The sequence below is a fragment of the Ammospiza nelsoni genome, chromosome 4 (assembly GCF_027579445.1).
Source record: "Ammospiza nelsoni isolate bAmmNel1 chromosome 4, bAmmNel1.pri, whole genome shotgun sequence".
Classification (NCBI taxonomy): Eukaryota; Metazoa; Chordata; class Aves; order Passeriformes; family Passerellidae; genus Ammospiza; species Ammospiza nelsoni.
The window spans coordinates 66839695-66862633 of record NC_080636.1 but is presented as its reverse complement, the minus strand read 5'-3'; the positions used below and the strand labels follow the sequence as shown (position 1 = coordinate 66862633).

The 22939-nt window shown below is 38.2% G+C and overlaps 1 long non-coding RNA gene across 1 annotated transcript in view; it reads left to right on the top strand.

Annotated features, from left to right (window-relative positions):
• Positions 1 to 22939, top strand: part of LOC132072422 (uncharacterized) — a 49424-nt gene that overhangs the window by 16365 nt on the left and 10120 nt on the right. The window contains exon 2 of the long non-coding RNA XR_009418312.1: positions 21604 to 21645. This is a non-coding gene — a long non-coding RNA (uncharacterized LOC132072422). The remainder of the gene's footprint in view (positions 1 to 21603; positions 21646 to 22939) is intronic.

Here is a 22939-nt window from a genome sequence, read left to right as displayed (position 1 = left end):
TGTTAGTACTGAATTACTTTTCAGTTACAGTTTTTGTGGCCTTGTATTCCTCACTTGGTTAGTGAGCTAGGGTGGAATTTTAAATGTTTCTGGATGTTCACACCAGGGGAGGTTGGATAACAGACAGAAATTGGAGCTGACCATGGTTTGATCTTACTGGAAGGTAAGATTTATCAGGGTTGGTTGCAAGGAATGAATTTCAAATGCAACAAAGTCATAACATGTAACTGATTACTGAAGCTCTTGGTTTTCTGCTTGCCTGGGAGAGGAAGAGGCATATTGAGACCTCACTATTTCCAGAAAATGTTACTGAGATCTTTGGACGGAATAATTACAAATAGTAGAAATCAGTTCTGGACTAAAGAAGGAGCTCTCTGAAATGTCCAGATCCGATAGTGGTTTCTGTTTCCCCACTAGAAAGCTCAAAAATCTGGTAAAAATTGTGAAATAATGAGATTCCACTGGCTGTACTTGGTAGGACTTAATTTTGCTAGTCTTTTATAACCTTTCTGCTCTGTTTTGCTTTCTGACACTTTTCAGCTGTAAACATATTTAATTTATAATGTTTTCAAGAATGTTCTTTGGAAAAATTACAGTGAATATTTTTCATGTTCTAAACGTGCTGTCTTATCAAGATAATATATATTTGATAGTTTTGTGTGTAATTATTTTAACATATTAAAACATAACATTTAAGTTGTTGCCACTTAAATGCACAAAAATCTTGAGGTTGAAAAAAGAATGGTCTCTCCATGACTTTCTAGTCTTTTGTCAACAGATCCTAAGTCAGCTGCAGAGTTTTCCACACTTTAAATTTCTTTCAGAGATGTAGAGCCCAATTCCTAACTATACTCCCTCTGCTGAATGCCCTAAAATTCTGTGCTCTGCGTGTGGTGATGTTTTGATTGATTTAAGCATGCTGCTAAGGAATCTGGGGGGCTCTTAGCCACAGGCACTCCAAGATCTCAGCCCTGCATTTGAGGTGGGTAACAGAACAAACAGCAGTCCCAGCAAGGTTTGGTAAGCACAGAATTGTGCTTAATTGGTGTCCCGAAGTAGAGACTGGATTCACTGAGATGTAGCTCATGGTGCACCAGAAGCCACGAGAATGAACTCCAGGGAGGTTTGTCCTGAATCATCTGAGAGTCCTGAAGTCACATTTGGGGTCCTCTCTTGCTGACCTGTGCAGCCACTGATGTGAGCACACTGCATACTGATGTGGTTCTGTAGCTGTCTGTAAAGTAAAATTGCCAAACAGGGAGAGGGAAAACATAGGAAAAGGAAGGCCTGGTGTGTTTGTGTTGTCAAGGCACTTAACAGCTCTGAAGTAAGCTATTTACTTGTAATTGTTCCCTTGTTTTTTACAAAAATGTGCCCTTGAAGTACTATATTGAAATGTATGATGGTTCTCCATCCCTGGTTCCTTATATTTCAGTAACTTTTTTTAATTGAAAAGAGGTAATTTGAGAAGTAAATACTAGAAAAACAACAGACTAATGGTCTACACAAAAAGCAGCAACAGTATGAAAAATATAAATGAAAAAAATTTCAATGGGTAGTCGTATACAAACTGGTTCCATCTTGCATCAGGAGTTGAGTGAGCTTGTTTTTTAAAAGTATCACACTGGGAGATGGACGTCTAGAGGTCTTAGTTTTAGAGACCTGTCATCTGTTGTGTTCACTGGAAACAATAAAAAAAGAGGATTATGTATTTGGAATTATTTAGGATAAAATCCTGACTTGAAAGACAGGAAGGAAAGCAATGAAATGCCTGAATATGATAGGCTGAGTTATAGCTTTATGTGAGCTACATTTTGAAAAGATGGAGAAAGTGAAGCGTATGGGATTGGTGATGAAAAGCTGTGGGAAGACCAGTTGAATTGGCTTGAATTCAAAACCTTGTTCCTGATGACAAACTAACCTGAAGCATCTGTACATGGATGCTATTAGATAACTGTGTGTTACAGAATTTCTTGAGTTGTATCTGAAGCATTACAGAACCAATACACTACTACAGCTCCCTGTGACAAGTAGTAAAACATCTATGCATTTAAAAGTTATGAAAATTGACTGACTGTAGTTTATGTGATGTGAATGTATGTTAGTTTTACAATGATCTTACTGAAAAAGCTTGGTGTGAAAATTAGGGATTGCGTCATTCTTCATGAGTATAAATAGAGCAGTAAAGAGTCTTACTAACAGCACTCCTAGCCTCTTTCCTCATGAGATTTGTTTGGCTTTGACATCTGAAGATCAGTTATGGAGGATAAAGGTGTTATTGGTGTCAACCAAGTGTCAGAGGACAAGTCCCCATGCGGCATTGTGTCCTGAGGAGCAGAGCTTGTCTGTGGATGAACAGCTGGGGGTGCTGTAATTCTCCTTTCATGCTCATTGGTGCTATATGGCATCTTCCTTCCTTCATTGCTTCTGTGCAGACAAGTTCCAGGGCAATACGAATTAATTAGAACTCATTTTGAGTAGCATAGCATAAAAGTCACAATTAGCAGTATTTTGGATAATTAGCTTCTATGCTAGAGAATTCCATGTTTGCATTTGGGATACTGCTAGTTAGTAGAATCCTGTTAAATCAAAACCTGGGTGCCTATCTTTGTATCTCTTGGGAAATCAAAATGAAAATGTTTTAATCAAAATGAAATGTTTTAATGTGCTTCAGCTCAGAAGTTATTCAGAAATTATTTTTCCCTGTCTTGGTGGTAATCCACTTGTTGCCTGTCATCAAATAGTTTGGGTTTGATTGTGGAAACACTTGTTGTAGTCATAAATCAGTCAATGGACTACTTATGTTCTTAGAGTTATGGCTGTGCATAAATAATGGCAGGAGCAGCATCTGGCACTGGGAATTCTTTAATAGAGAACCATATTGTGATTTGTCTGTTTACAGCATTTCATAGTAAGGCTCTAATTGCTATTTCCTCTGCATTGGGACATGTGTAAGATTCCAAATTACATGTAATGCCTCTTCCTATTATTATACATAAAAATAATGTGTCCATAAGGATATGAACACTTTTCGCTGTCTGATATGTTTATTCCCTCCCAGCACTGGTGAAATGGGAGAATGTTTAGATGACAGAACACTGAAAAAATGAGGCACTGAAGCTGAGATGCTTTTAAATGTCTTTATTCCATTGATTTGGATTTACTAAATAATTTTGTGAATCTGTTTACAGAGAGCCTCTGACTAAAGAGGGATTTATAACAAGATCTCCTAAGTCCTAACAGCATACTTTGGTCTTCGGAGGGCTATTCTTCCAAATAGCTGCAGCAATCTTACATCTGTAACATTATTTTAAGAGGTCATTGCCTAAATTCATGTGTTCTGTTGAATGCTGTCATTTCCCAAATTGCATATATATGAGCGTAGAATTTTAGATCTTTGAAGGGAAAACTTCATGATTTTGTATGTAGCACCTGTCACTTCTCTTTTTCCCTGAAATGATTACTTTGTTGCCTTAAGAAATAAATTCTTGTATAAAAATATACAGGTATATAGACATATATATTACCATTCATATAATAATTATGGATGAGAGTCTTAGTACAGTTGGGGAACACGGAATAAGATTCAGAGTCTTTTACTTCTCAGCCATTAATTTCTCATACCTAACCAAAAGGTAAGAGTAACAATACTCTAAACAGATTGCACCAAGCCATGTGGTACTAGAAAAAACTCAAGTTGAAATTTGAATTACACAGTAGACAAATTCAGTCCTCCTCTGTTCACAGGTAGCAGATAGAACCCTGTTATTTTGGACACTGGCTGGAAGTCTCAGCCTTCTTTAGTCCTCTGAAGCATTTTAAGTTTCTGTTTGAATTCTTGCTTTTAAATATTGCAGTGAATCCTGAGTAAAATCTGAAATTACTCGTTCAAAGGCAAAAAAGTCATAAGAAGTTTAAAACTTTGACTTGTTGCGACTTTCCCCCCCTAGACAATGGGACTTTCTTTCTCAAAGTCCCATTAGCTTCTGGGTCCATCACAGTCTGCCTTGATATCAAATCCACTAAATCATTGAAAACTGAAGCTGTTTTTTTGTAATGGTCAGAACTTTTAGGGCTTTTTGTCTCTTCCTTTGGTTAGCTCTGAATGAAATTATCTGATTTGTATTCACTTCATATGCCTTTAGTCTCTTTTAACCTGGAGTAGATCAAAGTTCTTCATAAAGAATATACAGAAGCTGGTGAGTAGACTGAAGGAGATTAGGTAAGCAAAAAAAAAATTAATCCTTTTTTTGCCACTTCCCTTTAATCTCTGATTATTTGTTGGCAAGATAAAAGAATTGATTATTTTCCACAAGCCCTATTTCTTGACATGAAGCCCTGTCCATCTCTGCCTTTGTGCGGTAGGCTGACGGTCACTTTTCAAATCCTGTTGCTGAAGATCTTTCATATCATCCTACAGACAAACCACAGGGCCTGGCCTTAGGCTTGCTGCTTCTTCAGCACTTAGTGTTGCCAACTCCCTCTGTTCCTCACAAAATACTAGGTGAAAAAGTGTTGAAAACCAACCATGATATGAAGCAGCAGCTAAAGATGAGTAGTCAAGAGTCCAACTCCAAAGTATAGGAAAATTTAAATTGCAGTTCAGGTTTTTCTTTAGTGGCCAGTGCACTTTATTCAATAACCATGAATTTATATGAAGTGTTGTCAGTTGCTTGGCAGAGTGAAAAAATACCTGACAGATGATAGATTCATTGCAGTGGTCTTAGCCTGCATTTCCTGGAATGGGTAGTTGATGTCAATACATATAAAGCTGCATGTAAAGAGACAGCACAAATGCATCAATTTCTGGATTGCCAACATGTCCATCACAGTACCTCAAAGACTGTCCAAATGGTTACCAGAAAAGCTTCTGAAGCCTGGTTGGCTGCTGCTGCACACTAACTGTGTAGCTGAATGCTGACAGTTGCTTTGTGTGACTTTGAGGGAAGAGGAATATTTTCTTTTCTGTCTGTAGATTATGCTGTGTGGACAGGTCAGTAGAAAAAGCAGGTAGCAACTTAACCCCATGGACTAGTAACTAAAGGCAAAGAGCACTTCTCTTCTGCATTGCAGAATATTGTTTTGTGGTAAATGTTGCAAGATAATTTTCTAATTCCTGTCTGAATCTATGGTAATAAACTTACTTGCTACAAATTTTGTTCATATAGTGTGAACTAATATTTCCTCTGGAAGTGTAGGGATAAATGTTTTCTGAATTGTTATGAGCACAGAGGTGTAATGAGAAGGAACTTCTAGCCTGAAGCTATGGGGTCTGTGAACTAAACTAATGATTGAAGCAATCATTCTGTCAATGATACGTTCTAGCAGCTTGGCCTATGTTTATTTCTATACATTGAGGTAAGTAAATACTGCAGTGGAAGTAATGTTTAATGAAATGCAATGTTCTAATGAAATGCAATGAAGCAATATCTGACTTATATTATTACAACCTTTTAGCGGAGACATTGGCTGTGTTTGCGCTAATTGCATATTACTTACTGGAGAGGCTATTCTCTTCAATAGGTTTTTTTTTTTTTTTTTACAGAAAAGTCAAAGCATAGTTTTGCATATAGAATTAGCGTGAACATTGCTTTGGAAAATAAAGTGGACAATGACTCCAGTGCAATTCACCAGAGAGGCATAGAATATGCAGTGTTGGAAGGGACCATGAGGATCATTGAGTCCAACCCTTGGCTCAAGAGTCACATCATGTGCTTGAGAACGTTGTCTAAGTGCATCTTGAACTTGGACAGGCTGTGCTGTGCCTGCTTCCCTGGGGAGCCTCTTCCAGTGCCCAACCACTCTCTGGACAAAGGACCTTTTCCTGATATGTGATCTAAAACTCCCTGGACACAGCTTCAGGCTGTTCCCTCAGGTCCTGTCACTGGTCACAAGACTGAAGAGATCAGTGTCTGCTGCTCTGTTTCCCCTCAGTCTCCTCCAGGCTGAACAAGCCAAGTGACCTCAGCTGCTCCTCATATGGCTTCCCCTCCAGACCCTTCACCCTCCTTGTGGCCCTTCCTTGTAGGCTCTCTAATAGTTTAGTATATTTTTTTTTTATATTGTGGAGCTTAAAACTGCACACAATGCTTAAGGTGAGGCTGCTCCGGTGCAGAGCAGAGAGAGGCAATCCCCCACTCTCTTGCCCCACTGTTAGTGCTGTGCCTGATCCCCCCCAGATGTGCTTGGCCCTCCTGGCTGGCAGGGCACAATGACTCACGTTCAGCTTGCCATCAGCCAGGACTGCCAGGTCCCTTTCTGTGGCACTGCTCCCCAGCCTCTCATTCCTCAGCCTATACACACCACCAGGGTTGCCCTGTCCCATGTGCAGAATCTAACATTTGCCCTTTTTAAGCTTCTTACACTTGCTGATTGTCCATCTCTAATTTTTCAAGGTCTCTCTGCAGGGCCTCTCCCCCTGGAGACAGTGAACAGTCCCTCCCAATTTAGTGTCATCAGCAAACTTAATATTCCTTTGAGATGTGTGTGTCTCTATGTGAACTTTAGTTTTAAGACACAAACAGCATGATATTGCTATCTGACAATTAATGCAGAAATTCATTAATGTAGGAAAAGGGTAATAGTATGCAAAAGGAATCTGCGCTAGAAGAGTGAAAAGCATAATGTATAACGTCAGGTTTCATGGTTTGTGATGACAGCTGAGGCTTGCTTTCCTGCTGTTTACTTCCCTTGAACACTGCTCACCGTTTCCCTGCATGATGAGCTAATTATCCATTTCAGTTGGGTATAAAGTGTAAAATTAAGTTGTGATCAAGTTCTAGACAACTCCTTTATGTGGTAAGACCTAATCATGACTGTCATCCTCATTAGATTTTTTTTTTTAAATATCATAAGCTAATTAACAATGGAAAATAAGCAGCAGTCTCAGTGGGGGAGTGAGGAGTAATTTTTATTCCTGTAATGTTTATAAATGACAGTGATATTACCAGTACTGATGATAGGGTGAAAAATTACAGTGATGTGAGGGTAAAGTAAGATGGCAGAGGAAATGGCAAAATGGAAAAAAGTAATCCAGATAGAAGAGATTATTAACAGGATTGATAGAGTAGGGCGGTGAAAATGGAGCCTGGCTTTGTGGAATGCCTGGGGATTCAATGATTCAATTAACAGTACCAGAGTAATTAAAACTTTGGGCAAACTGTAACATTCTGCTGTTGAAAAGGTCCATCTGGGTAACAAGGCAACTAAAATCCTGGAAAATATGATCATGGAACTTTGCTGTTATATGCAAAGCTGGCAAAGTAATGGTTGTCACAAGTGAAGCCGTGAAACAGAGTTTATGAGAGTAAGGAGGAATTTCTTTGAGCTAAGTAATGAGCATTTGGAAAATTTATCAGATGAATACATGAATGAAAATTGAAAAAAAAAAAGTTTTAGTCTAGACCTGTTGCTCCTATGACTAGATTTTTAATCCATATAAACTTTAGTAATGTAAACTTTTTTCAAATGCACTACATGTAACCTATGAAGAGTTACTTATCAAAAAGATTGACAAATTGTCACTACTCACTTGAGAAAACCATTGTAAACTCAGGCTGTGTGGTGTTCCTTATGGTGCTGTGTAAAATGAACTGCTCAATCTCAACAGCAATAAGCGATGTTTGAAGTTGTGTTGTATTGAGTTGCCATTAAAATATGTAAGATTCTGTAGTTAAAGCTTATATCAACATAGAAATAATTCAGATTTGTCATTTTGATTTAGAGCTGAAATCTGTTTTTCTGGGTTTTGCATATATAAATTAATTCCATTTTTTTCCTTTAATTTATTCTGGTCTTACTCGGTTTCCACTTTTCTTCAGCTAAACAGTTTTGTGGTTTGTGCAATACACATTTTAAATTATTTTTCTTATTATTTCTTAATAGACTTTTTCCTCATATGTGGGTAGTAATGTGAAACAGCCATGAACTGATCTATGAATGGATAAGTTAGATGATGATTAGTTTGCTGGAAAAAAGAATCAATAAATCAGAGAAGTCTGATCTGTTCTCACATAAGGGAAATGGATGTCATAAAATCCATCTTTCAGCCCTTCTTGACTTTCTGGAACTTCAGAAAGATAACAGGTCAGCAATAAATCACTTTATTATTGCTGTAATATAATGCTGACAATTTGAGGCAGAACATTTATAAAAGGCAGGTGATTTAGAAGAACATAAAATTAAAATGAAATAAATGCTACAATTCCTTACAATGCTTTGATCTAAATCCTTAACTAAATGTACCAGCATGTCATCATGTGCAAGGACACAGATTATAGCCAGCTGGTTCTCTGTTGTCCTCTTCCTGAATGTTTGTCCATTATTTCTTCTTTACTCCTGAAGAAAAAGCTTTATCCTGTACATTCTCCCAGCATGAAAACTTGAAAGAATGCACTCGAACTATTTTGAAGAAAGCAAGGGGACTGTGCTTTTTTGCTTTTTTTTTTTTTTTTTTTTTTTTTTTTTTTTTTTTTTTGTCATTAGGGTTAGAAGTCCCTCAACTTGGGTTTGGAGAGTGCGATGAGGGCTGATGCTTAAGAAACTTTTTTTTGTTTCTGCTGTCTCAAGAAAGGTTAAATTTCCTTTCCTTCTCATGGTTATTGATATTCTATACGTACATGTTTTCCTTTTAGGTAGTTTGAGTGACATTGTGTTCAGGAAAAGTTTTGTGCTTGTCTATCAAGGTGCTTTTCTGTCAGGAAGGCTGGAGAGAGGGGTGGCAGCTCAGCCATACATTTAAAATACCATAGTTCTTTTATTGTACATGAAGAACAACTATCCATTCCAATTCAAGATGTGATGGAGTGTTTGAATGCAAAGTTTTCTGGGGGGAGGAAAAAAGGACAAAATTATTATTGCTAAATGAATTTCTACATCTTAGAGCAAATAAGTGGATATTTTGTGATGAGTGTAGCCTTTATTTAAAAAACTGTATGATCCTTGTCATTTGGCATAAATCTGCAGGATGTGAGTCACTGGTGTAATATTCCCTGCCTGAATCTGTAACTATTGAATAATGGCTTAGTGATAGCAGGTGCTGAGTTCCAGCCTCAGTGACATGTCAACCTCTAGTATCAGTGTAACTGCTTAATTACTGCTAATTTACAGGACAGTACAGTACAGGACTGGTCATACTGCAGATTTACAAAATGCCTAAGGAGGGTTTGCCTACAGCACTCCAGATGAAGCCAAAGAGAATCCCATTTCTTATTTTCACCCTTTATGATGAAAAGGGGCTCGAGTTGAAGTCATTAAGTGAGAGATCTATGAACAGTCTACGTTTCTTGAGTTCAAAACAGATGTGCAATTGTAATTAATTCTTAGTTTGGCAGTGCAGGTGATGATATCCAGGGTCATCATCTTCTAATTGACCCTTGTCCAACATACTTGTGATGGAGTAGACCCCTTGTCACCTGGTCTACAAGGAGCAGGTGCTGGAACATAAAAGCTGATGATTGTTCCATTGTTTGCAGCCTTGTTAGTCAAATCCTTAGAAGCCAAGAGTCTGGTCATTAGTACTAAAATTTGAAGGCCTGTTTAAAATAAAGCTTTGTGTCTTAAGGACTACTTGCTGGTTTATGGCAAATTTTACCCTGAGCTAATGTTTGTTCTTCTAGCTTTTTCTCTGAGTAAGGACAAATCTTGGACTGATGGAAAGTACAGCAGCTTAGCTTTACTCACAGAATCACCAGATTTTACCTTGTCTATGAACTTTCCCTGCTAAAGCTTAGTAATTATGAGTAGAGTTGTGTTATGTGATTTCTTGTTGCTGCCTAACTGGGCAACAGGAGAGTTGCTAGTAGTGCAGGCAGCATTGATTCCCAATGCAATAGCAATGGATTTAATCTGTGAAAATGATTCTTGTAACTGAATGTAAATACAAGGAAAGTCTGGGAGATAAAGTGTCTTTATAAATAGAGGTTTGAATTAGTGCCTGGATGTGGATCCAAACAGAAGGCATGTGACCTATAGACTTTTAAAATAAATACAGAGCCTGCTCACATCTCAGATCCAGTGAGTAGAATTGTATTACTATATATTAATAATTATCAATATTTATAAATAGCTAGCTTAATATGTAGGTACACATAGTTTGTGGTAATTGGGGTGGGGCAGTGGCTGAGTCTCATCCCCAATGGGCTGCAGCTGTGAGCAGCAGGTGAGCAGCACTGACAGCAATGAGCCATGGAGGGCCCGGGGCACTGACCCATCACCAAAGGGAACAGAGGGCACACCGCTGCAATGCACGGACATGAGGGGTGTAAAAGGCTGGGCTGAAGAGCAAGAAGGGGTCACACTTGAAGCCTTCTACAGTGGTCTGGTGTTACTCTGTATGGGTTTTAGTTTTCTGAAATGGTATGAGGGTACTCTGTGTATTGTGGCTATCTCAACTGTGACATATGCTATGACATTAATACAAAAAGCCTTTTCTTCTTTCTTTGATTTTTCTTGCCCTTGTGTGTGGCTCTAATCCCCACTCCCATTTTAATTTTAGTCTTCAGGTTTACTTCACCAGCATAGAACATGGTGTACTGGTTGAAGCCTACGCTGGTAATGCAGTAACTTCCCAGCAGACACTTATGAACATCAGCAAGGAGTCCTTCATAAGAAATTGTAGTGAGTTCACGTTTCATTTTCAGCTTTCTGTCCTATTTGCATCTGTAAGAACTAAGAAAGATTGAGCAAGTAAGAAAGTGGGAATAGAGAAAAACTTCAGACAGAGGCAGGCTAACTCTCTCACATTCAGCCTTTTGACACTAATTAATCAAAGCTAGAAATTATATTTTTGAGTAATATAACTCAACTTGACAGTAAGTGAATCATAAAGATTAAAGGTAAGATTTTTTTAAATGGTAAACTTTAAAATAATAGACTGGAGGTTAGGTTTAAATTGTTCATAGGCAACTGTGCTGAATGATTTTCAAAGGCAGTGTATGAAAAGAAAATTATGGCTGTCCAAACAAAGTAATTCAAATCTTAACAGAATTAATCAGGAAGAAGACAGAATGGTAATATCTTAATTCAAGTATCTCAGTTACCAACTGAGCTAATTTAGTGGAAATCTTAAAAACTCCCTTGAGAAGGAAAGGTGCTCATATTCCAGGAGACAGAGTAGTTTTATTCTTTTTTTAGCAATGATGTATTTAAGTCAAGTTTTCCTTGCCCACTTTAATGCAAACATAAAACTGTGTCTACACAGAAGAGGCTTCCAGGGTAAGAGAGTGAGATGATAGCATCTCTTTCAAAGCATTTATTGATTTTAGACTATATTACATAATTGTGTTGGGAATAGTAAAATAGAACCCTTTTCATCTCTTTAGAATCAATGGAATAGAACTATCAAGAGGTTTTCATTAAAAATTTATATAGAATCATAGAAAAATTTAAGTTGGAGAAGTTCCCGAAGATTAAGTACATCCATTGCTGTGTGTGAGATGAAAATTTTCATTGTAATGATTTGGTTATAAGTGGAAATTTGCTGGAGAATAGTGCATTATTCTCCAGTGTAAAAATAAGAAGTTGCAGTATGTTTGTTATTGTACCAAGCCTCTTGTAAACTTTAGATATATACATTTCTTGGTGGCCAGGATTCACAGAATCCTGAAACAGCTGTGTCTACAGAGCTGCTTCTTTGTTATTTCTGAGGGTGAAGCAATGATATTTTTATAATAAGGAGGAGTCTTTGTGTTAATTGAAGATGGCATCTATTTTGATGAGCATCACTTGCAGAAGGACTTTTTAATATTGCAGAATGCAGACAAGAACTAATCTCATTCTTTGGAGTATGCTACTATGGGGCACTTCACATAAGGTACATTTTTATTTTCAGCTCATTATTTTTGCTATATTCAATTACCCAATGTGAAATTTTATCATATTTGGATCTTTTCTGTAGTCCATTGAGAGGAGGAGGTTTCTGCTATTTTCACTTTTGCAATTTTCCTCTGCTCCGTTGTCTGAAAGACTTGATGTAGCAGCTGGTGAAAGCGCAAAATAATTTTGTCTGTGCAGTTTCTGTCTAAGTAGATTTTTGGACAACCCTTTAGCCCTTGTGCTGTGCTATGATGAGCCTAAAGGCAGGCTTTGTTTTTGACTTCACGTTGACTTAAATATTTCAAGCTTTATCTCTTTTATCAGCCTAGTAGAGGTTCCGATTTCTTCACCATTTAAATTATAAAAACATTGCAACTAAATTCTGCCTTTTTACTGCTGGAAGATGGTGTATCCTGGATATATTTTTGTCAAGGTAATGCATTTGTTCCATTTTTTGGTGCAAGGGAATTCTAGAACAAGGGCAAGACAGAACTTGATACTCTTTTTGTCAATGAAAATGTGTTTTTCCTGAAAAGTGACTTTAAAATTATGGAAATTATTTTCATGGAGATGCTTTATAGCTTTTTTCCCCTGCGCATTATTCAGGAGACATATAAAGTAATTTCTTTACTGTTTTTCTTTCTTAGAATCTTTTTGCAGACAAATTGCTGAATATCTGTCTCTGCTGGAAGTGTCTGTATTAATTCAGAATAGGAATATACCAGCATTGATTCCTTGAGCATGTGGAATTCTGCAATGTAAATGGTTCTGTCAGGTCGTAGGAGGGAAGACAAATTTTGATTAGCTCTCTAAGAAGCGAAGCTGTGAAGCAGACAAGAAAAGTGTAGACAGATTGTGCTATGATATGGACCAGACCTAGTGAAGGAGCTGCTGAAATTTTGTAAAGAAAAACGCAGCCTGAGACAAAGGCACAGGCCAAATTCAGTGTTCAAACACATCAAAATAGGTTTCTTCAAAGGAGTGTCACCAGGTTACAGACTAGAGTGGTATTTGTGAAGCCAAGTGTTGTGTGAGGATGTGTGTGTGGTGATGGGATGTTGGGATGTTCTGTCTGCTGCTGCAATATCAGCACAGTGCTGACAGGAGCTGCAGTGCCCAAAGGGTGCAACCCCGAGTTCCATGCGTGGCTCCTGGTGACACAGGCAGATTGACACAGTGACTCAAGGCACTGCAAAGCCTCGGTTTGGCAACACAAATGGCATCTTGCACTGATGAGCAAGAGCTCAAGGAACTTCTGCCCTGCATGTCCTGGCAGTGCTCAACTACTCCAGCTGGTCAACTCCTCCTGCAGTTTCCCTATGTTATTTATGATGTACCTGTACACTCATATGGTGCCGTTTGCCAGGGATCTCCATTCCAGTCCTGTTTCCTCTTCTCTTTTACCCCTTTCTGTCCTTCCAGCTCCTGGTTGGTAGTTCTTGATCTCACTGTAGTCTTGCCTGTGCTCCAAACCTGGTATCTTTTCTTCATACTACGTTCCTGAGGGTTATAAGCCCTATGGGAGGCTATGTGCTGAATAGAGAGATCTGGGAACAAACCAGACAGTGCTTTATGTATATGGGCTTATGTATATGGCTGGCACACCAACAGGGTTTTCTAGCAGACAACTGATTGGTTTTTAAAAATAGTCCAGCTTTTGATTTTCAAAAGCAAGCAGGTTGTGAAGAATAAATATGTAGCCAGTGAGTCTGAGAATAACACTCACAGCTCTGGTTACTACTCACACAGTGAACTGACTTACCAGAAGTATTTTCTACTTCATAGTCGTCTTTTTCAGTGGTTAAAAGCCTACCAAAGTGAACAAGAGGCAAGTAACCTCTGAAGATGATGTTTAAAGATGATACAAAAAAATATAGAGGGGACATTTTTAATAACTATGTGGGAAAAAAGTGCACTCAATTGAATGACTATGGCAAACACCAGATTTAGGTATGAAAGATTACTTGTTCTGTCTCTCCTGTTTGAAAGATGTGCTTTTTACCAGGAGAAAAAAATCCTTGGGATTTAATTAGACTTTGGATGTAACTAGGAGAAGATTCAGACAGTGGCTATCCCGGTTTGACCGGAACAGTGACTTGGGAGCTATGATTTTTACCTTGGACAACAGAACTATTTTAAACTGTCTTAACCCTGTGTTTGCTGCTCCATGGCTTTTATTCTTACCTGTGTTCCCTCACCTCCTCATTAATGGAGCTAATCTTTTGGCAGTGGTTCAGTCATCTCTTTGGAGAATAAATCCTGCTCAGTTGATTATGGGTTGGGGGTTGGTTTATTTTTTGGTTGGTTCTTTTCCATTCCAATCAGTTCTCTAGTACTGCTGTTTTGGAAGATACCTTCACAAATCTTCCTGCCAGCAACAATAATATCTAGAGACAGAACCCCCCCCACTTCTTTTTTTTTTTTTTTTTTTGACAATATGGGTGCTTAAGTGCAAGCTAAGCATATGGTGTGAATGACACATTATTTCTTAGTTGGGAGTTACCAATTTCATTTTTTGTCCTGTAGCTGCTACTTTTGTGGAGGTTGCTTGTAACTCTTCTCAAGTAGTTTTATTCGGTAGCAAAATTACTTTATAGAAAAGTTTGTCAGTCACTCCTGTGGCAGTATTCGAGAACTTCTCTGTTTCTTTGGAAAAAAAATGTTATCTATATCTTCTAGGGTATGTTGCACTGAGTCTTAATCATTTGGACCACCTTTACTCTTGTATGCTGATTATTCTGTGTCACAAATCTGGAAATGGGAACCAGGAATCATTACTGTCCACTGTGTGAAGATGTGGAGACTTGGTTAGACATATGCCCACACACTCTCTGGGGTGACAGGGTAATAGAAATATGGTGAATTGTTTGCTGAAATTGTTCCTCAAGCTGAGAATTAAGTAGAAATTCCTTTGTGTCTTCACAGCCTCTCTTATCTTGGATGCCATGCATTCAGTAGGTCTCAGCTTGTGCTTTTTTGTAAGTCAGGGTATTTTCTCCCTCTTCAACCTACTTATGATTTTACAGAATTTCTGCTCTGATGTGACTGCAGTTATTATTTATTCTGGGTCCTGTTTCATGCATCTGCTCTACTTGCAGAGTCAAAGCTGCCAAGATACTGCTCTCACATCAGCCTTACACCTTTTCCTACTATCACAGCAATACTTTGAACTTATCATTATTCTACCAGTTTGTTTACCACTAACAGAATGTTTGAATCAACAAGAAGTTGAAACTGAGAGAAAATCTGATCTTTTAGAACAGTGATGTAGAATCTCTGACATATGGGGGAAAATGCAGTAAAATTCCAAAAACATGAGAGATAGTACTTGAAATGTTTTGTAAAAGAATCATTATTGTTATTGGATATGTCATATAAATTATGCCAGTCAGCTGCCCTGTTGTTTTTTTTTTTTTTTTTTTCAGGTAATGCCATATAGGTCTTCTTGATGTAATTGGAATAGCAAAATAAACTTTACGAAATTAAACTTCCAAATATGTTTTGGTTGGTTAGTGGCTTTGACAGAAAGTCAGTGGAGAAAGATTCATCTTCATTTTTGCTGGCTCAAGATCCACTTTAAGCAAAAAAAAAGTGGATGCAGGGGGAACAAAAAAGCAAAACATTTTCGTATTTTGCCTGTGTTTAGGACTTTCTGGTGTTCAGATTTTTGTGAACTTGTTAATGGTTTCTTTCCTCTGATTTAAATAGTATAAGAAGTTGCTATTTTTAAATTAATGATTTGACAAATACTCTTCCTTTGTTCCAATAGATAGATAAGAAAAGCATATGGAAGAGTAGATAGGTTGTTAACAATCTGTTTGGGGGGGAAAAAAAAATCTCCTTTTGCAAACTGGACTGTGTATTCATCCAGGCAAGGAGAAGGTCATAAAATCTTTATATGAATCTTAAAAAACAAATGGTCAGTCATCTTGCATGCTTAAACTTACAGATGTCTGTGAAAGTAATGCAGACCTACAAGGCCTGATGTTCCCTGTGCTACTTTAATCAAATATTATGAGAAACTACTTTACTTGCTAAAATGAAAGTTTTGATAAAAAACTTTTAATGGGTGCTACTGAAATTTCTGGTTGGAAGCCTATGCAACTTCTGCATATGCCTGAGGTGGGTCATTTTAATTAAAGGTTCATTAAGTTTTACCAGTTCCTAAGGGAAAAGGGATTGGCTTTTAGAATTTTTTCTTAAATTCTGTCCCAAATTTACCAAGATGAAAACATTTTGGTTGCAAGGGGAAGAAGGACAATGATACTCTAGTGAGGTATCAAGCTACATGATTGTCTCAGGGAACCCAGGTGTGTGCCCAAATACCTACACAGCCACAACCATTTAGCTAGTAGTTGAATTGAAGCTCTCTTAAAAACAGGACAAAATCTAAGTCTGATTCCTTTTCTTCTTCTCTAAGCTGGTTTGTGATTTGACCCCTGTGGTTTTTTTCCCATTCTTTCAGTTGCATTGCAATTGTAAGGTTTTCTGCTACATAAGATTCTCTAATGATAACTTCTTTGGCTTTTGTTTAGTTGTGAAGTGATGCCCCAGCCTCAGTGGTGAACACTAGGCATAGAAAGGGAATAGCCAAGTCTGAATATGTGCTTTCTCTGATGCTTGTTAGAAAGAGTAGTATGTCCCAGAGATATAAGGTGTCAACTAATAACTCTTGGTACACAGGGAAGTGAGTAATTGCTGTACTACTTCTTGTTCTTTTAATGACGGGGTGTATGCATTATACCTGCCCAAGAATAATTTTCAGTGATACTTGTTAGATTTTTTCCTTTGTACCTGTGACTCATCCATTTCAGTTGTTGAATGTGCATCACGCTGTTCAGCCTACAAGTTTCATGTTTGTATTTAGAGAACTTTCTGCCTTGTCTTGAGTGATTCAGTGGTTTCCATAATTTGTACTTACACACCAGTATGTTATCAACACCTTCCTAGCCATGAATTCAAATCATAGCACTGTGAGGGCAGCTGTGGGGAAAAGTAGCTCCATCATATTTACACCCAATACAGTCTCCACCCTTTATTCCCTATGGTTTGCACCAAGCTTATGTTCCACATAATTTAATACACACACATATATATGCATCAGTTTGTAGCATTAAATTAGTTGTTTCACTTTGCTTCTTACTGTGTTGTTGGGGCTTTTATCACATGTTGTGGAGGTTCATTGTGGAAGTCTTTTTGTTCCCCTGGAACAAGATGTTCCACTTAGGACAGTCATTCAGGCAAGCTATTCCTTAGACTTTAATACATATTTATAAAAACCTCTCACTCAGGCCCATTTCTGTTTAGATTCTTCTGCAGAGTAACAATTGTGTGGATAAGAATAAAGGACAACCAGTTCCCTGAATTCCATTTTCTGACACATGCAGCTGAAACCTGTTTCACAGAGGCTAAAGCAACTAAGTTGTGACTTTTGAGTCTCTAGGCCTCATTGAGGGAACAGCTTGTTTTCTGTGCATTTCCTCATTTGCAAAAAAGACATTGATCTGAAATGAGCTTTTTCATCTCCATAATGTCACAACTTACAGCATTATAAGATTCAGTATGTGCAGTGTGTCTTTGGCAAGATGCTGAACTACTTTGAAAGCATCTCCCTTGATTTTTGTCAGGAATCAGAATTTCTCAGTACTTCAAGCGAAGATGCTTTTCTGTAGTATGAAAAGATCTTGCTTGGTGTTGAACTAATTGACTCAAATGCAGAAGAGAAACTGCTTGGTGGTTTAGACTCTTTGTTTCAGCCTTTGGTTTCTCAGTTGAGGAGGAGCTAATAAGTTCCATCCAGTGGTGGGAAATTCTGTTCAGTTGTATCAAGTCCACATCACTCAACTCACTGAAGTGCCCTCCCATGTCAGGTGTGGTACCACAGGTACTTAGAGAAGCTCTGAATTTTCTTAATAATGCAGAATATTGTAGACAAATTGTAGAATGACCCCTATTAATAGCTTTTAGAATACGTAGAAAAGCAGCTCTTGCTTTTTAATACATTCAATTTTTAAAATTTTGTCCTTTTAAGTGATTTTGCCTATTACAAGTTCTTGCTTTTGTGCAGTTAGGAAGAAGGATTTGTGGTTTTGGAAGATTAGGACTATGGTTGTGTTGCTGTGCAGTCAAGATTTCCATGCATGATGGATTAGTTAAGAAAAGAAAGATAAATATTAGGTAGTTTGGAGGAAAAGTCACTTGAGACAGATCATAAACCCTGTGTCAATAAGGTAAACAAGCTCATTAAAAGCTAATAATTTCAAGAGACTTAGGATGAAAAAAAGACAAAATTCTTCTAGCAGAAGCCTAAGACTGCTGTACAACCTACTGCCTCTGTTGGATGTGATCCATGCACAGGTAAGGATTTTATTTCCCCATCATGGTGCACCTAGCTTTCAAAAGTCATGAGGTTCTGGGAACAGACCCTGGCTGTTACATTTCTTATAATTATAAGACTTCTTTACAAATACCCACTGTTGTACAGCAGGAAAGACTTTTCATCTTACATTCAGGAAATTAAATATCTTGACTAGATTAGTGGAAATACCTAAGGTCTCCTTAATGTTTGGATACTATCAGTGCTTTTTTCCTTTTGCTTCCATGAGGGTGAGTCCTGCCTGATGAACACAGTGGCCCTCTATGACCGAGTGACTACGTCAGTGGACAAGGAGAGGCTGCAGATTTCATTTATCTAGACTTTCATAAGCATGACATAGTTCCCCACAACATCCTTCTCTCTAAATCGGAGAGGTGCATTTTATGAGTTGACTGTCAGATGAATCTGAAAGTGGTAGAATGGTCACTTCCAGAGGGTAGCAGTCAATGGCTCTGAGTTCCAATGGACATCAGTGACAAGCGATGTCCCTCAGGGATCTGTATTGTGACCAGAGTTATTTCACATCTTCATTACTGAAATAGATGAAGGGGTTGAGTGCAGCTTTAGCAAATTTGCAGATGGCACCAGGCTGAGTGGTGCTGTTGCTGCACCTGAAGGATGGGATGCCTTCCAGAGGGATCTGGGCAAGCTTAAGAAGTGGGTCAATGGGAATCTCATGTGATTAAGCAACACCAAGTGTGAGGTGTTGCAGCTGGGTTTGTACAACCCTGGTACCAGCCCAGGCTGGAGATGAGCAGCTCAGAGCAGCCCTGCTGAAAAGGACTTGGGGGTGCTGGTGGGAGACAGGATGGACCAGCAGTGTGAACTTGCAGCCCAGAAAGGCAAACTATTAGATATTAGGAAAAGGTTTTTCACCAGATAGTGGTTGGGCACTGGGCTCCCCAGGGAAGTGGTTCCAGCATCAAGCTTGACACAGTTCAAGAAGTGTTTGGATAATGCTGTCAGGCACCTGGTGTGATTCTTGGGGCTGTCCTGTGCAGGATGAGGAGCTGGACTTTGGCAAACCTAGCAGGTCTCTTGCAACTCAGCCTATTCTGTGATTTCAACCAATCTTGTAGTTTATAGCTCTATAATTTTACACAAGTTCTCAATTTCTGTTTAAATGGATGTGTTAGGTGCAAAGCTAAAACAAAAGGTTCGTTTTTTTTCTTTCTACCTGAATGAATACAAATGAAACGTTATAATGAAAATATCTGAGTCAATTTTTCTCAGTTAGATCAGAGTGAACCTTGTGTGATTTAATTAACTTTGTTGCATGCAGTTGAAAAGAAGACTGTATTTGGTCCCAAATACTCTCTCTCAGACTATCTTGTGAATTCAATGTTAACCTTGCCAGGGAAGCGAGGCATTGTACTTTTCTACAGAGACTACCAGGAGACATTTTGAGAGCCCTTCCTAATCAAGTTGACTATTATTATTAGCAAACCTTTTTTCATCTGCCAGTCATTGTGTTACATGTTCTTTGTGTTACATTTTAATTCTAAGCACATTGAAGCAGTGGTTTTGTTTTCTGCTGAGATACACAGCACAGTGGGTTTTACTCCATAAGAACTTAGTATTATATTACTAATGTAAGAGAAGTAAGTACAGTACTTATGTATTAGGATTATAAAATAAGAATTAATTTGATTGTACTGATATCATGAGACGTATCCATGCCCTGTCATGGTTTGCAGTGCCATGTTCATGCAGTGCCTTCCTCATGTACACAGTTTGATATATATATACATATATATATACATATATATATACATATATATATATACATATATATATACATATATACACACAGAACTATTGCTTTTTCATGTTAGAATGGTACAGACATGTTTGTGCTTCGATAGTAAAAGGCCATAGATTATCTGGTGGTGGGAAATAAAAAAGCTCTCCTAACATTTGTGGGAAAGCAAGTTGAAAGGAATTACCTTTGCTGTCCCCCCCCTTCCCATTTCCAGTAAAAGCTTTTCTGGTGTGTTCATTGAGGAAAATGCTGAGCTTTACAAATATACATTTAATGATTTCGGTAGCTTAGAGACTGACTGCTTTCCCTCAGAGTAGACAAGATTAATCTACTTTTTCCTTCTTCTTTTCTATCTCTTTTCCCATTATCTCTTCCTCTTTTTTTTCCCCCTGAAATTCTTTGAAATAAATGAACTATCAGCTGTTTCTAAGGGTGTTATTTAAAAACATTTGTATTAATTATTTAAGGGAACAATACATAACTATAATTTTGAGCTGACATTTGCTGCTTTGAATCTGTGTTACAGAGTAATGTTTTTTTCCTCGAGTGCCAAAGCATTTTCTGCAATTCTCATCTTTGGGGTTATGAACAAACCTAGTTATCCCCTTTCCATCTACAGAATTTGGGACAAGCCTCCTAACAAAAGAGGAAGAAGAGCTGGAGACTAGTGTTTCTCAGCTTTAGTGGCCTAACTCTAGCACACTTACTAATGTAAGTCACAGTAATTCCATGGGACCATTTCCAGGCTGCCTTACAAGTATAGGCTATACATAATAGTCATAATAGTCTTGCTAGAGGAGCAAGAGAAAAGAAGTGGAATTTACAAATATGGGTAGAAGCTGATGATGAAAGTGACAGATCTGACACTATTTAATCTACTGGAGAAATATGGCAAATTCCAAATATTTTCAAGGGATTGAATTTCATCCCTGTCTTACACTGCAATAGTGTGATTTGGTGAAGCATTCAGCAAAGCTGTGGTAGGAGAGAGCAAAATCCATTTTGAATAATGATATCATAGTCAAGTCTGACCCTGTGCATCAATAACTTGTGATAAGAAGTTACTTACAAATGCTAATTTAATCTGTGTTCACAGTTGTGGGTTTTTAAAAGCATCCAGCTGATACTCAGTTGTTAACTCTCAGGATATTTATGCTGCTTTTTTCAAGGTTGACTGGCATATAATCCCAGCATAGACAACAGAATTCTGTGCCTTCATCTTCAGTCTGATTAAATATGCCCCATGAAGAGAGAGAAGGTGAAGTTTCTTCTTAGTTTGAGGAGAAACTATATCACATTAAAAAAAATCCAAAAAAGAGAAGTGAGAAAAGGCATTGTACAAACTGGGAGAAGGGTTTGAGAATTGGTGGCACAAGTGCATTTAGAGTAATGCTGTCCCTGCCAGGTGGACACAAGTAGCTCCAGGTGAGGTTCCTGGCTCCTTTCCTCATGATTTGGTGCTCTGCAGAACATGTGCACTGGCTCCTTCTGTGGCCTAAGCTATATGTTAGAATTGCTGCCTCTGGTGTTCCCCAACACCAGTGAACATCTCTCCAGAGAGAACGCTTTTCAAAATTACAATTTCACATTTATCAGACAAAAGATAGCTTCTTATTCTAATTTATTTTGTTCCATTTTTCTTTATCCTTAGGTTCAGGCAGGAACTGTGGACCTTGCAGAGTTACCAGCCCTGGTAAGTACTCTACCTCTTAAGCAAAGTTAATTTGGTGTTTGACCATCATTATTTAGAGCTTTTGCAGGGATTTGAAATACAGAATAATATTAGCAGAGCTTTTTCAATTAAAACATGGAGACCTGTTTTAGTATATCCAGAAACATATGGTGCCCTGTGTCAGAGGAGTTTTTTCTGTTTTCAATTACCCCTAAAGGCAACAGGTCTTAAGTATTTTGGTACCTGAACTCCAAGTTCCTTTGTCACCTCCTCAGAAGCCTCAAAAGAGTTAAAGCCCTTATGTCATTATTAGTTCTCAGGCAAAATTTTTCAGTAGGACAGAAACATGCATTGCAGTCTGACTATCATATTAAATTGATTGGGCAAATGGTCATCCAGATCTCCTCAAAGCTGTATATCAAAATGATATGACTAGCACACTTTATCATATCACCCTCTGACACATCCACATGGATTTCTGTTGAAATACTCACCTGCCAGTGGAAGAAGGTGGAAGATTATTAGCATTTAACTATTTGGTTGTCCCCATGTCTCATTTCTGAATTCCTGTTTATTATTGGATGTTTATTACATTACTTAAAAATTACTGCATGGGTCTGAGCTCTGTGAATGGGCCCCAGAACCCGTGCTAAGAATTCAAGATGCACTGGGGACTTGCTTAATTCTTTTCTATAGATGAAACTTGTGAATTTCATTCAGGGTTGTTTTCCTTCCCTGGAGCTTGTGTGTGTATGTGTGCATTATTTGTTCCAAGAATTTCTGTGAAACACCCACCCTGGTATTTCACTGTGGCAAGCAAGGCAAATTGAATGATTTGGTAGAAAACAATTAGGATTATCACTCATGACTCTTTCAGGTATTTAGGTCTATGTTGAGATAAAGTGTGGAGCTCTCTGTCTCAGAACTTCCAGCAATGCTGAGAAATCTGTCAGGTCACACCACAGCTCCCTCATGGCCTTAGGGTCAGGCTTCTCTTGGGTTGAAACAAGGAGAGGCTGCCAAAGGTGTTGTTATGGCAGTAAGATGGAAGGTGTGTAGAGTGTGTGAGGAGTTCTACCATTTCATTTTTTGAGAGATGGTTAGGCTGATTTCCCTCCTTCCCCCCACCCCCTCCACCGTGGTACACATTAGGATAATTGCTTTGGAATGTAGAGGTAGTTACATATACTATGAGTGGGACATGGATGATTAGGGATAATAGAAATGGTCCAGCCAAATGTCAGTGTAGGCAAGTTTACCTGTGGTAGTTCGGTAATTTCAAGGTAAATTTTAGCCCCCACAGAGCTCTGTGTTC